The sequence below is a fragment of the Peromyscus eremicus genome, unplaced genomic scaffold (genome assembly GCF_949786415.1).
Source record: "Peromyscus eremicus unplaced genomic scaffold, PerEre_H2_v1 PerEre#2#unplaced_219, whole genome shotgun sequence".
Taxonomy (NCBI): domain Eukaryota; kingdom Metazoa; phylum Chordata; class Mammalia; order Rodentia; family Cricetidae; genus Peromyscus; species Peromyscus eremicus.
Genome location: NW_026734455.1, coordinates 359,228 through 371,644, shown reverse-complemented (window position 1 = coordinate 371,644; position 12,417 = coordinate 359,228). Strand labels below are relative to the sequence as shown.

The 12,417-nt window shown below is 40.3% G+C and overlaps 1 long non-coding RNA gene across 1 annotated transcript; it reads left to right on the top strand.

Moving 5' to 3' along the window:
• Window positions 1-3,490: 3,490 nt before the first annotated feature.
• On the top strand, window positions 3,491-5,111 carry LOC131901694 (uncharacterized). The gene is made up of 3 exons (XR_009376840.1): window positions 3,491-3,741; window positions 3,844-4,000; window positions 4,886-5,111. It is a non-coding gene; the product is annotated as an uncharacterized LOC131901694 (long non-coding RNA).
• Window positions 5,112-12,417: the final 7,306 nt, after the last annotated feature.

The window sequence follows — 12,417 nt, the reverse complement described above, 5'->3', positions numbered from 1 at the left end:
GAAACATGAAAAAAAACAAAGTCCCACTTATGAAGGAAGTGATTTTGTAAGTCATGCCTTGTGACAGCACCCATCTCCATAGTGTATCCCAACCCATCTTTCTCTAGGTAGAAGAAACTGACATGCAGAGAGGCTAAACTGCCAAAGACATAACCAAGGATTTCCTGAGTGTGCCTGCTGTCCTGCCCTTGTTTTGCACTCTGTTCCTCAGACCTGCATTCTAAACCTGTACCTCTGGTTATTTTAGACCTTATGTTCGTTAGATAGCCTTGGATGTAGCTCAAAAGAGCCTGTTACAGGTCCTAGGAGGAGAAGGACAAAATCACAGTGACTTTTCACATCTGATAAGGTCTATTTACTTTTGAAAAAGGAAATTTGTCAAAGATCTGTTTACAGAAACCTTAATGAAGAGGCACAGAAGTTAGAGGGATACTGAGAAGTTTTCACAGGGATGTGTATACATCAGCCCTAGGCTGTGTCATCCATCTCCAACATAAGGTAACTAGTGGACACATTTCCTGTAATTACTTACACCCCCACATACCTGGAATTTAAGGTGCTACTTTGCTCTCAGGTTTATGGAGCTTCTTCTGACCTTCAAGGAAGGACATAGCATAAGATTGAAATTCATAGTCAAAGCAGTGAATTCAGACCCAATTTCCCATATCTGAAAATTTTAATGGTCAGGAATTTCAAAGAAAAATACATTCATTTAAGTGAAGCTTGTATATAACACATTAGAAAAATTTAGCATGGTGCTTGATGTGGGAAGACACTATCAGGGCACATTTGTTGACCGGGTGAAGTGGTTTGTGAGTCTTTGGGTGTCTCTGTGTCTTTGTAAAACTGTGACAGGGAAACACAGGTTGGGTTCAGGAGGAAGTAGGATCTCTTCTTCTGAAACAAATATGGTGCTGTTGTGCATTTCATGAAATAAACATCTCACTGACTTGTGAAAACCCCTCTGTCATAGAGTGGTTTCTTAACATCTTTATCACACTGAGTTATCAGGTACAGCAACTTAGAATGGGAAGAATTGATCATAGCCCAGAATTCCAGGTAATAGTTCCATTTTTGGAAAATCAAAATAGGAACTCAGCTAATCATATCACATCCACAGCCAAGAGCAGAGATAAACAAATGTACGCATGCTGCCTGTTTGCTTATGCTTATGCTCTAGCTTCTTCATATGTACACAGTACAGGTTGCAGACAATGAAATGATTCTGCCCATTTTAGGGAGTCTTATCTCAATTAACAATTAATAAAATCTCACAGAGACCTGCTCAAAGTTAATCTGATCCATATAATTCCTCATTGAGTGTCCCTCCTCCCAGGTGACTAGTTTGATTCACTCTGATAATAAAAAGTAAGAATCACACTGCCCCAGCATCACTGCCAGGATTTGAGGAGATTTCTGCCTGCATTCAGAGCTGTGGTCTTCAACCTGTGGGTCACCACCCCATTGGGGGTTGCATATCAGATATCCGGCAATCAAATATTTGAATTATGATTCATAACAGTAGTAAAATTAAAGTTAAGAAACAATGAAACAATTATGTTTAGGGTTAACCACAACATGAGGAACTACTGTTAGTGCTATTTAAAGGGTCAGAGAATTGGAAAAATTAAGAACGATTGATCTAGAGTGTCCAGTGTAACTCTAGTGTCTATATTTCTAAATATGAAGGTGCTTGCAAAGGACTTTCCTGAATATCCTTTGCTCTGTAGGAAACTAATGTTCTGTGTGGAAGACTCCAGCTGTCTAGCCAACTTTACTACCCAGTAACAGCACACCACTTTGAGCTACTCAACAGAGAGTACAACACCCACTACAAACATGCTGATGACACAGATTTTAGTGACACTGGGCTCGATGACCATAACACGCTCCTATGGGTACTTGTTCCTAGGCTGTGTCAGCCTCCTCCTCTAACACAACTCTGCCCAGAGGTTTCCTGTAGACTCTTTACCAGGAAATTGTTTAACAAGTGTCCTTCTCAGTCAGCATCAAGTCTATAATGTTTTGTGGATAAGGAGATAAGGAGATGCAGGAACTTAATGAAGAACTATAGCATATATAAATTTATGATATTATTACCTTGTGTACATAAAATTTCAGTAGGAGATAAACATTCAGTTCCACACATGGAAAGAACAAAAAGGATGTCCAATAAATCAGGGAGATATTGTAGCTAGAGTTTTCCTGCCTGGCCCACAGGACAAATCTCTCTCACCTCCCAGTCTCACAGCCTCAGACCCGACCAAGTAAACACAGAGACTTATATTGGTTACAAACTGTATGGCCATGGCAGGCTTCTTGCTAACTGTTCTTACAGCTTAAATTAATCCATTTCCATTAATCTATACCTTGCCACATGGCTCGTGGCTTACCGGCATCTTCACATGCTGTTTGTCGTTGTGGCGGCTGGCAGTGTCTCTCTGACTCAGCCTTCCACTTCCCAGCTTTATTCTCCTCCTTGTCCCGCCTACACTTCCTGCCTAGCCAATGGCCAATCAGTGTTTTATTTATTGACTAATTAGCAACACATTTGCCATACATAACATCCCACAGCAAGATATCTCTGGCTTTGGATGAAGGGGGTGCTGAAGGGCTTCCCTTGTATCCCAGCAGAGGCTCCTGCAAAGGTCAACTTGACTTCCACTGTATTATGAGGAAAGCTCATTAGCATGGAAGCAATGTCAGTTCCCATGACATTTGCAGCTCTTCCCTGAACATTCTATTGTATCCTGGAAAGCCCTGGCATCTTCTGGGATGTCGCGTATGTTGTGGCAACACCAACTTCCCTTGGGAAATTTATTCAGTGCCTTTGCCATTTACTGGTGAACATGACAGTATACTGAAGAATCTAATTCAGAAAGAGAATGGAGAGGGTAGAGAAACCAGAGAGTGACTGAAGAAAGCTGACCTTCAGCCTCAAAGTAAAATATCAAGAAGTAAATGGTCAAGAGAATGGTATAATGAGTTTTGTGCAAGAAAAGGGAATCTTCCTGGAGGATGTGGGATTGTGCTGAATCTTCCACTAATGGGGAACAGAAAGCTGGAGTCTCTAGGAACCAACAGAACTTCCCTGCTTGTCATGCCTCTTGAAATTCAAGGATTCCAGGATATAAATTGTTCTGGCTCAGAAGTGAGGAACTGGTAAGGCCAATGCTTTATGCTGGGAACTCTTGGCTTTCATTCCTTTTGGTAGATAGGCATTGATTTGTGAACATGAGACCGACATTAAAGCAGGAGGGATTAATGAGATGTGCCCATTTCAAGGCAGGACATCACTCTACTTCAACCACAGTGGCTAACTTTAGGTACTTCCCAGCTGCTCTGTGTTCCTGAGTTGTCAGTGAGGTGACTTGATGAGTCTGGTGACCATGTTCTGCCCTTATATGTCTTCTCCATCAACAGTTATATGGTTAGAGTGATCTGTCAAGATATTTGGGGAACCTCTAAATGACTGATGTGATTGTGAACTATGGCAATTTTTTCCAGACTTGTAAACCCACAGGCATGTGGACTCTGCAGCCAAGTTGAATTCTGAGTCTGTTGCTGTGAATGCACCTGAAGAGGCTATCTCCTTGGTTACTTGGATCATGTGCTATGAGGGCAGAGAAAACCAGATAGCTGGGATAACCACTTCCCTTCAAATAGAGGAGACAGCTGAGTTCCCCAGAGGGGGCATCTGAAGCACAGGACAAAATAATTTGCGGTGTCACCGAGTCACTGGTAAACAAGCTTTCTCAAACATTTGATTAGGACTCAGGGGGGTCTATCCATTATCTTTGCCTTGTGATACTGCAAGTTCATTTATGTTTTCCTACCCACAAGGAGAATCAGAGAGCCACCATCCCACCAAACCTTCCTCACCAAGATGCAGGTGAAGCAGAAGGTACAGACTGACTAGTCAACTACAGGAAATGACCATTGAAAGAAATTAACAGTGAGATCGCCTGATCTTTATCACAGAAGAGAGCATGAAGAATAGGTATTCATTCTTTCAAACCTTGTGGTTTCAATCTCAGATCCACTCTGTCATCATTAATTCATTTTATATAAGGTCTGTGTTTCTGGTAGGCTGCATCTTTAGGGTATGCCTTCAGGGTATGCCAAAATCATGTCTCTGAATTCCTCCCAGTGGCAGAACCTCAAATGTGGACAGGAATGACATGAGAACAAAGACTATTCTGCTTCCTTTAAAAAGAAACAAAAACAGAGCCTGTGACATGAGTCATAGTACTCATGGACTGAGGCAGTAGTATGAATTCCCAGCATGACTTTGAAGAGAATCTATCAAGTGCTGGCTAGTGTGAGGTGTTAGTTGCTGTGAGTTTGAGTTAATTTTTTTGTTACTTGCTTTAAAAGGCCTTGTACAATTGATTCTCCAAGCAGTAGTTGGAGAGGCCTGGTCGCACATCTAAATGTGTCGATACAGGGACTCAGACTGATCCATGCTCCTTTTGATACCCTCTGAGAGGACATGCCTGCATGCATTTTTTCAGCATCCAATTGATAGATTTCTCCCTCTATCACTCAGTCTCTCTTTCTCTGTCTAAGTATCTCTTTCTCTGTCTTTCTGTCTGTCACATACATGTGTTTATGTTGTGTATTTTTCTATGTGTTTGTGCATGTATCTCCGTCTAGTCCTTGTAGTCAGTGATCTGTGGTTGGGCATGTGCAGTTCCCTATCTCACAGTTCTCAGGTGATGCCTTGGTGAAAATTGGGAGTACCACTTTGAGTATTATAGTTCAGCCAGTGTACTTACTTTAGTGACACATAGATATTTCCTTGGAGGTGTTTATAAATCTGTCATGATGTTGCGTCCCATCCTCAAAACTGTTCACGATGTTATTTTGGTCTCCATTGTGACAGGTCCCATCATAGAGAATTTGTTTTTGAAGACAGGAGAAACATCTTCACAGACTCCGGAGGGTACACACCTGTGGAGTAGACACCAAGGAAATTCTTAGACTTCTATTTCAGCAAGCCTCCTGAGAGAGCTCATGTACGTCCAACTCCCATCATCTGAACAGCCTACCTCTGCTGGCCTAGGGTCAGAATAGCTGTAAGTAAATTGTTTGCAACTCTGTGGGTTTGGTCCTGGGTTTTGCTACCAACAATATAAGTAAATTTGTTGCAACAATTCTGGGGAAAGGTGTCCTGACTACCTAGGGAGTCACGCAATACCTTGATGTGCTTAGGACAGCTTTGATGGCTGAAATTGCTAGGAGACAGTTCAGCCCTAGATGGTGAGATATCCTGGACACCTCAAGCTGCTCACAACAGCTCTTCCCTGAAGGTGTCCCAGAGACCTGGAGCTGTTGTGCACAGCTCTGACAGCTGGAACTGCAAAGAAGCAGCCTGACCCTGGAAGGGACAAATTTCTGACTTCTTTGGAAATTCAGGCCTGGAACTAATGGAGGATGATCTCCCTGCAGGATACAACAATCCTGCTCTTCTCCTGGAGAGCTCTTACAGCTGAGCTTTGCTTAGTCCCCTCTTAAGGGGGCTTCCTTGCTGAGCTCTGCTTCTCTTGCCTATGTTGTGGCTTTCTTTTGCTTCACTTTGCAAAAAAGTGAAAAACCCCTGCAGAAATGTAGCATCGTACACTGGCTCTGGAGAAAAGTGTTACTTTTTAGCTTTTTATGGCTCTGTCCACTGAGGGATGTCTCAGCAAAGATCTTCTGTTCAGCTCCTCCTTGCTCTGCTCTTTCAGCTCCCTCTTGCTCTGTCCAAGGGGGACATCTCAACAAGGATCTTCTCTATGCCAGTGAATGAAGATCATCGCACCCAAAATTCTTTTGAGAAAGATATTTATTTGAGAATGAGGAGTCCGGAAGAGTAGCTGCCTCTACCAGGGTGGACAGAACAGCCTTTTTTTATATACTGACAAGACAGGGCAGTTTACACTGGATGTTTTGGGGGTGCAATAAACCTCAGGTTGACTTGGGGCACAGGGTTCTACTGTTCTGCTCTGTGATTGGTTGATTTCATGAGACAGTTGGCCGGGGCAGAGATGGCTCTGATCTGAATGAGCCAAACTGTGTTTCTTTCTGCCCTGATCTGAGTATTTCTTCCCAAGTTCTGGGCTCCAGGTTCAGGGTGGGTTTCTTTAGCCAGCCCCTTGTCCCTACAATAGCAAGTTTAATAAATACCAGAAGTTCCCATTACTTAGGAGACAGGATGTGGCATCCCATGACATCCAGTAGTCTAGAACACACCCTGAATTCCTGTGATTATTGAGGACTATGTTCATGGAGTTCATTACCTCTAGGTCCAGGACCTACTACCTGCCAAATACTTTCTATGAAAAGCTCAAGATGGGGCATGAGCAGGTCATGTCACACATGCAGAGCTTAAAGAATGAGAACACCAAGGCCTCAGAGAAATTAAATGGTCTGGCTGAGGAGTCAGTCTTCCATTGTTAAGTGCCTGTTGTTCAGGGGACCACAACATTGTGCAATGGCCATCTCTGGCTTTCCTTGTTGCTGTACTGCAGAGTCTGAATCTCTGGCTCCAGCCTTTCTGCCTCTTAGCAAGCTTCCTTAGCAAGTAGTGCTTTGTCTTACGCTTCTCATTCTCAGCATTGTCAATAGTGAAAGAGACTGTTAGCTACTCCCAACACCAAATTGTCATACTTAATAGCCTCCAGAACTACTATTTTTAACTTTCCTAATGGCATGAACATTGAAGTACAATTCCTCATGTTTGGACATTTCACCATAAAATTATTTTTCTTGCTATGTCATAACTGTATTCACTACTGTGATCAATCATAATGTAAATATCTGTTATGCAGATTATCTGAGATTCCTCCCCCTTTGAAAGAGTAATTCCATCACCAAATGAGTCATGACACTTAGAAGTCCAGTTTGCAACACAAGATGGATATCATGTATGGTTTTATGCAGGGGTCTATTGCCATAGGACTGCTACACCACTAGTGTCTCCTACCCTCACTCAGATGGGATTTGTCCTCTACTTGCTGATGTTTTCCCATTTCCATGGTCAGAGAAGGGCAAATGGGGAATCTGTTTTCTTACTATAGGTTCTTGGATTCTTTTGTTGTTGGAGATTTCAGAAATAGTATGATTCTTTCTGGAATTCCCTTTTCTCTACCATTGGCCAAGTGGAAAATGTCAGAGACCCCCAGACACAGAAAGAGCAGGTATAAACAAGCAGCTGGGTCAAGGTTAGGTCCAGCACTATTTCTACCTGTAACATTAGCCTGTTTAACATTCAACTCGCTTGTGTTTACTTCATCACTTTAGTCATAAACATTCTTCCCCCCCACACACACATTCAACCCCATCACCACTTTCATGACAGTCAACTGTTTATTTTTTTGTCCATGCACCAGTAGTTCTGGGAAGTGGGTCTTTTGTGAGAATCATTTGCCAATCAATCCCTGCTTCTCTGCCTGAAGCTGAAATCCAATGATGGAGATGGATCAGTCACACATCACATATCTTCATGTCATTATGAGGAGAGAGGTGCTATGAACAGCCTTGAGGGAGTAAGTTCAAAGTCCAGCACCATTTGCTTTTTGCACATTTGCTTTTCAGGGTTTATGTATGATCACAGTGGGGATAGCAGCTTGCAAGTAGAAGAGCCCCCTGCAAAGGTCAAATGAGTCATTCTCTTTGTCACCTCGTTGGGTTGCATGTGGCCTTCTTCCTCCCATTCTCTGCATGCCAAGTGGTCTCTTCACTTTGACAAGCTGTTACTTCACACTTATAGAGACCTCAGTGGGAGTTGGGCAGCAGTGTTTACTGTGTGTTCTGTTCTCTTTTATTTTGTCCTTTCCCATAGTAGTTGACCAAATTCCCTATCTGATACTCTCCAAAGTGTTGTAACCACAGTGTCAATAACACTAGGGAAGACTGAATGTATTGTCTCTTTTGAACGTGATGCCCATATCACTGCTGAAAGATTGTACTACTCTCCAGGTCAGTATGTAGCTGTGCCATGCTGAGAGATCTTGAGCTCTGCCCCTGACCCAGCATCAGTGATTTTTGTTTCTGAAGGTTCTGAACCCTGTCCCAGTTAATAGTGGGGTTCCATATTCTTTCCATTTGCGTGTTCTCTTAACTTGAAGTGGTGTCATTCTTACTACAGGAGTGTGTCATACATGGTGATCCTTTTATAGAACTGTGTGTTTCATTGGTTTTTTTGTATGGTTTGTTCAGGTTTGATTTTATTAGTATTGGCTGAGTATTCTCTTGTACAATATGAGTTAAGATTCAGAACCAATTTACATGAGTTCTGATCTTTGCTGTTTCTTGCTGACTAATGACATTTCATTTTTATGTTTTCAGCACACAGTTATTTGTGTATAAACTCGCAGATATAGCATTCACTCAGCTGTGTGCACACTGTAACTCACATGTGGATGGTGGATGGGAAAAGTTTACTAAAAAATGCCTTTGTTATACCATGTTTCCCAGAAATTGAATTCAGACTTGTTGGCATGTACCTTTACTTGCTAAACCATCTACTAGTCCCGAATTTTTTAAATGTTTACCTTTGTACCACTAGACTTCAACTTCCCTCTTGCATCACCTTTTTTTTGTAGAATCCAATGTTCTGTTATTTTTGTACATTTCAAGAATGTTATGCTCTATTCCTACCACCATTTGTGTCTAAGAACTTTGGAACCTACTCCCAATTTCTTTAGCATCTCACTGATTATTCAGTGTTTTATTTTCTAGCCTCCATGTATTTGTATATTTTCTATAGTTTATTTTTGTTTTATTTTGTATTTTTTATACTGTGATCTTATAAAAATAAAAGTTATTTCAATTACTTTGTTTTTGAGAAGATTTGCTTCACATAAAAACATTTTGAAAAGTAATTGCTCAGTCTGCTGATAAAAATTAATTCTGCTACTGTTCCATGAAAGTTCTGTAAATGTTAAATCCGTCCGTTTATTTGTGTATCGGTTGTTCATTGCTTTGCTTTTGTCTTGATAACTGATATAATCATGTATTAAAATCACCCAAAATGACATTGAGTTCTATCTGTTAGCTCATATTTAGTAGTGTGTGCTTTATAAAATTGGGAACATCAATGTCACAAGAACGTGTGTTTATGGACTCTTGTTGAATTTCTCACTTTATCAATATGTAGTAACCTTCATTTTCTCATTCACTAATTTAACTTTAAAGTGCACACTGTGGAGTATCAGTGTGGTTATACTTGTTTGTTTCCAAATGTGATTTTCTGCCTATTTCTTTGGCACTGAAATTCATTTGTTGCAGGTACCAAATCGCTCTATGTAATAGAATATTATTTATGGTGTACTGCTTTTGTTTATGTTGAATTTGTTTCACTTTGCGAAGGTATATTACTGTGCCTGTGTAAAACACCTGATTATTTAATAAAGAACTGGCCGAAGGCAAGAAAGTACAAAGGATAGGTGGGCTGGCAGGCTTAGATTATATATAGAAGGAGAAAACTGGGTGGAGACCTCTAAAAATCAAGGAGTCAGAGAATGAGGAGGGCTCCAGGAACCAGCCACCCTGCTACACAGCAAGCCACAGAGTAAGAGTAAGATTTACAGAATTTAGAGAATAAGAAAAGCCAGAGGTAAAAGATAAAAGGGTTAATTTAAGAAAACCTGGCTGGAAATTAAGCCAAACTAAGGTTGGGCACTCATAAGTAAGAACAAGCCTCTGTGTATGATTTACTTGGGAGCTGGATGGAGGTCCATCAAGAGAGCAATGACCTCCAATAACAATTCTCTTTTATTTATGTAGTCTATTCTGTCAGGCTATTTCTTCTAGTTGGAATGTAAGACACTTAAACGTCAAAATTATCTCAAGTTGTAAAATAATTACTGTCATTTTATTATATCTCCTTTATTATATGTTTTAATTTTTCAAGATAGCTTTTACTTAAATATTTTTAGTCTAATGATGTATTTGGACTCTCTCACATACATTTATACTCAAGCTTCCCAGTTCTCTTCTTCTTGCTTTGGTTATGGGAATGCTTTCTTCTACCTTATTATTTTTGTCTGTTTTTATAGGATACATTCATAGGATTCATTGCAATCTTTGTCTTTAGCTAAAGACATTTAAGGTAGCTACCTTAAATGCACCAAAGATGAATACATTCTGAATGTAATTTTTATTTTATATTATTTAATACAACAATTTTTTAATAAATAGAGTTTTAAAGATAACACTACTCAATTTCACCCAATGAGAAAATGACATCATTGTAGGCTATGATAGGCAAAACAGAAGGGTATTAGATAATTTAAGCTACCTTATCCAAGCTTGTAAAATTGTAGTTGTGTCCATATTCTGTAAAGCCTTTTGATAGTACTGCATAATTTATTTGTGGCACTATGACATTATAAGTTACCCAAACTATTGATTGTATTTGAATGACTGATGTAATAGTAAAACTTACCCTAAAGGTTTCTCTTTTAATCACCAGTAACCTCATATGACAAATTATTGAAATTATCAGTGATTTTTAAAAACTTAATTTATTCATAATAGACATACAGCCTCAGGCAGAAAAAAACAACATTAAAAAGAGGTAAAGTAACAAGGGCCTGAGTAAATAATGGACACAAGAATGGGGTTGTTTCCATTTTCCTGATATGAGAAGTAGATTATATGGACCATGTCTTAATGTTCAACAATCTACTGGGATAAAAAATGATGCCTTCAATAATGCTTGGTTTACTACAGCCATATTAAAGGTAGAAGGAAAAATACAACTCACAGAGAGACTTGTGTTTTCAGGAGTAGAAAAATGAGGACATAAAGTGAGGTCATGATTGGGTGGGATTGATTTGCCATGTGGCTATTGTGACAGACTGTGAGATCAATATTATTGCCTGGCAACCCAAGTGGGATTCTCTCTGCCCATGTCATGGGACCAACAAGCAGGGAGCAGCTGAAATGCAGTGTTTTCTTAAGACATTATTATCCAAAATAAGTGGACCATAAAAGTGATTTCAATCAGTCCATGGCCAAAGCCTTGGACATTAACCTTGCCCCTGGCACTATTACTAATCCCACTGAATACTGTCTGAGCAATAGATGTTCAGAGCCTTTTCTGGGTGGATGTCCCATTAACTAAGAAGTAAACTATGGAATAAGAAATAAAAGCCTCAGAATTATCTTCCAGGGTAACAGTTATTCTATTTTTACCTTCTTTCTGCCAGGTTTTAAGCCATTTCTTATACTACATTGATGTAGAAGTAGGAGTTGCTTTTCTCTGAGACAGATGCCTAACTTAACCTATCTGATACACTCTAAAACCCTAGATGAATGGGGACAGTACCAGCTATGAAAATTGAAGGCATTGTGTGTCACTTTTGAACTTGGGGTCTGAAGACAGGTGAGGTTCCTGCCACACTGTGCAAGCTAGGATGTTATTGTTACTTATTGAGAAGTCTCAGTCTCTGGCTCTAGACCAATGTTGATAATATTTATTCTGATGTTTCTGGACCCTCTTACTGCTAATAATGGGGTTACATTAATTTTTCAATATTTATAGTTACTATAAATTGTGGAGGTGCCATTGACACTAGAAGAGTGACTCTGGTCTTGGAATCAAGTGAGTAAACCTATGTTAATTCTATGGAAATTCTATTCTGAAACCGAATTGTCTTAGTGATACACTCAGTTTTTCCTTTGACTTCATGTGAGAGATTGCAAGTAATGGAGTCTGCATTCTCCAGGACATCCAAGTTGATTTAAGATCTGTGGACCTGGTGGACAGTGTACATTCCCAAAGCATGCAGGGCTCTTGATTTCTTGACCAAACAGAAAGAGAAAAACAGTCTTACAGTTACAAAAGTTGTTGTATTTAGCAGGGAAACAGAAATTATCACCCCAGGAGTGCTCACCCCAGGAGTGTACACATGGTGCTTTGTTAAGAAGGAAAGTTACCTGGGCTTTCTTTCTTCACACTTGATTGAAAACGGAGATACAAATTCTACAGAGCCACACTCAGTGTCCCTAGCTGTTCTTTGGCTCTTTAAACTAAACCATTCTGTAGGGCCCTGGTGTCCTCCCATATTGTGTAAAGCCATTGCCTGCTTGCAGACCTTGACCAGATGTCCTCCCTATGCTAATTCCCTGCTGGGTTCTACCCTCCTGAATGCTTAAGGGAAGTTCCTTGATGAATATCCTGCATATTGGGCATTAACAGCTTAGATGCAAGATTGTAAACATCAGTAGGGACCTTCTGCCTCTGGGGTTCTCCCATTGTGCTGTAAGCCTGTATTTAAGGTTTCCTCCCTCTTTCAATAAAGGGCATTTGGCATTCTCCTCAGGCGAATTACCTGCTGTCTTTGTGTCTGTTTTTTGATCCACAGCCCCTCACTCAGACATGGTGAATGGGTGGTGGTAGCATGTGCATTATTGCTACACCATTCC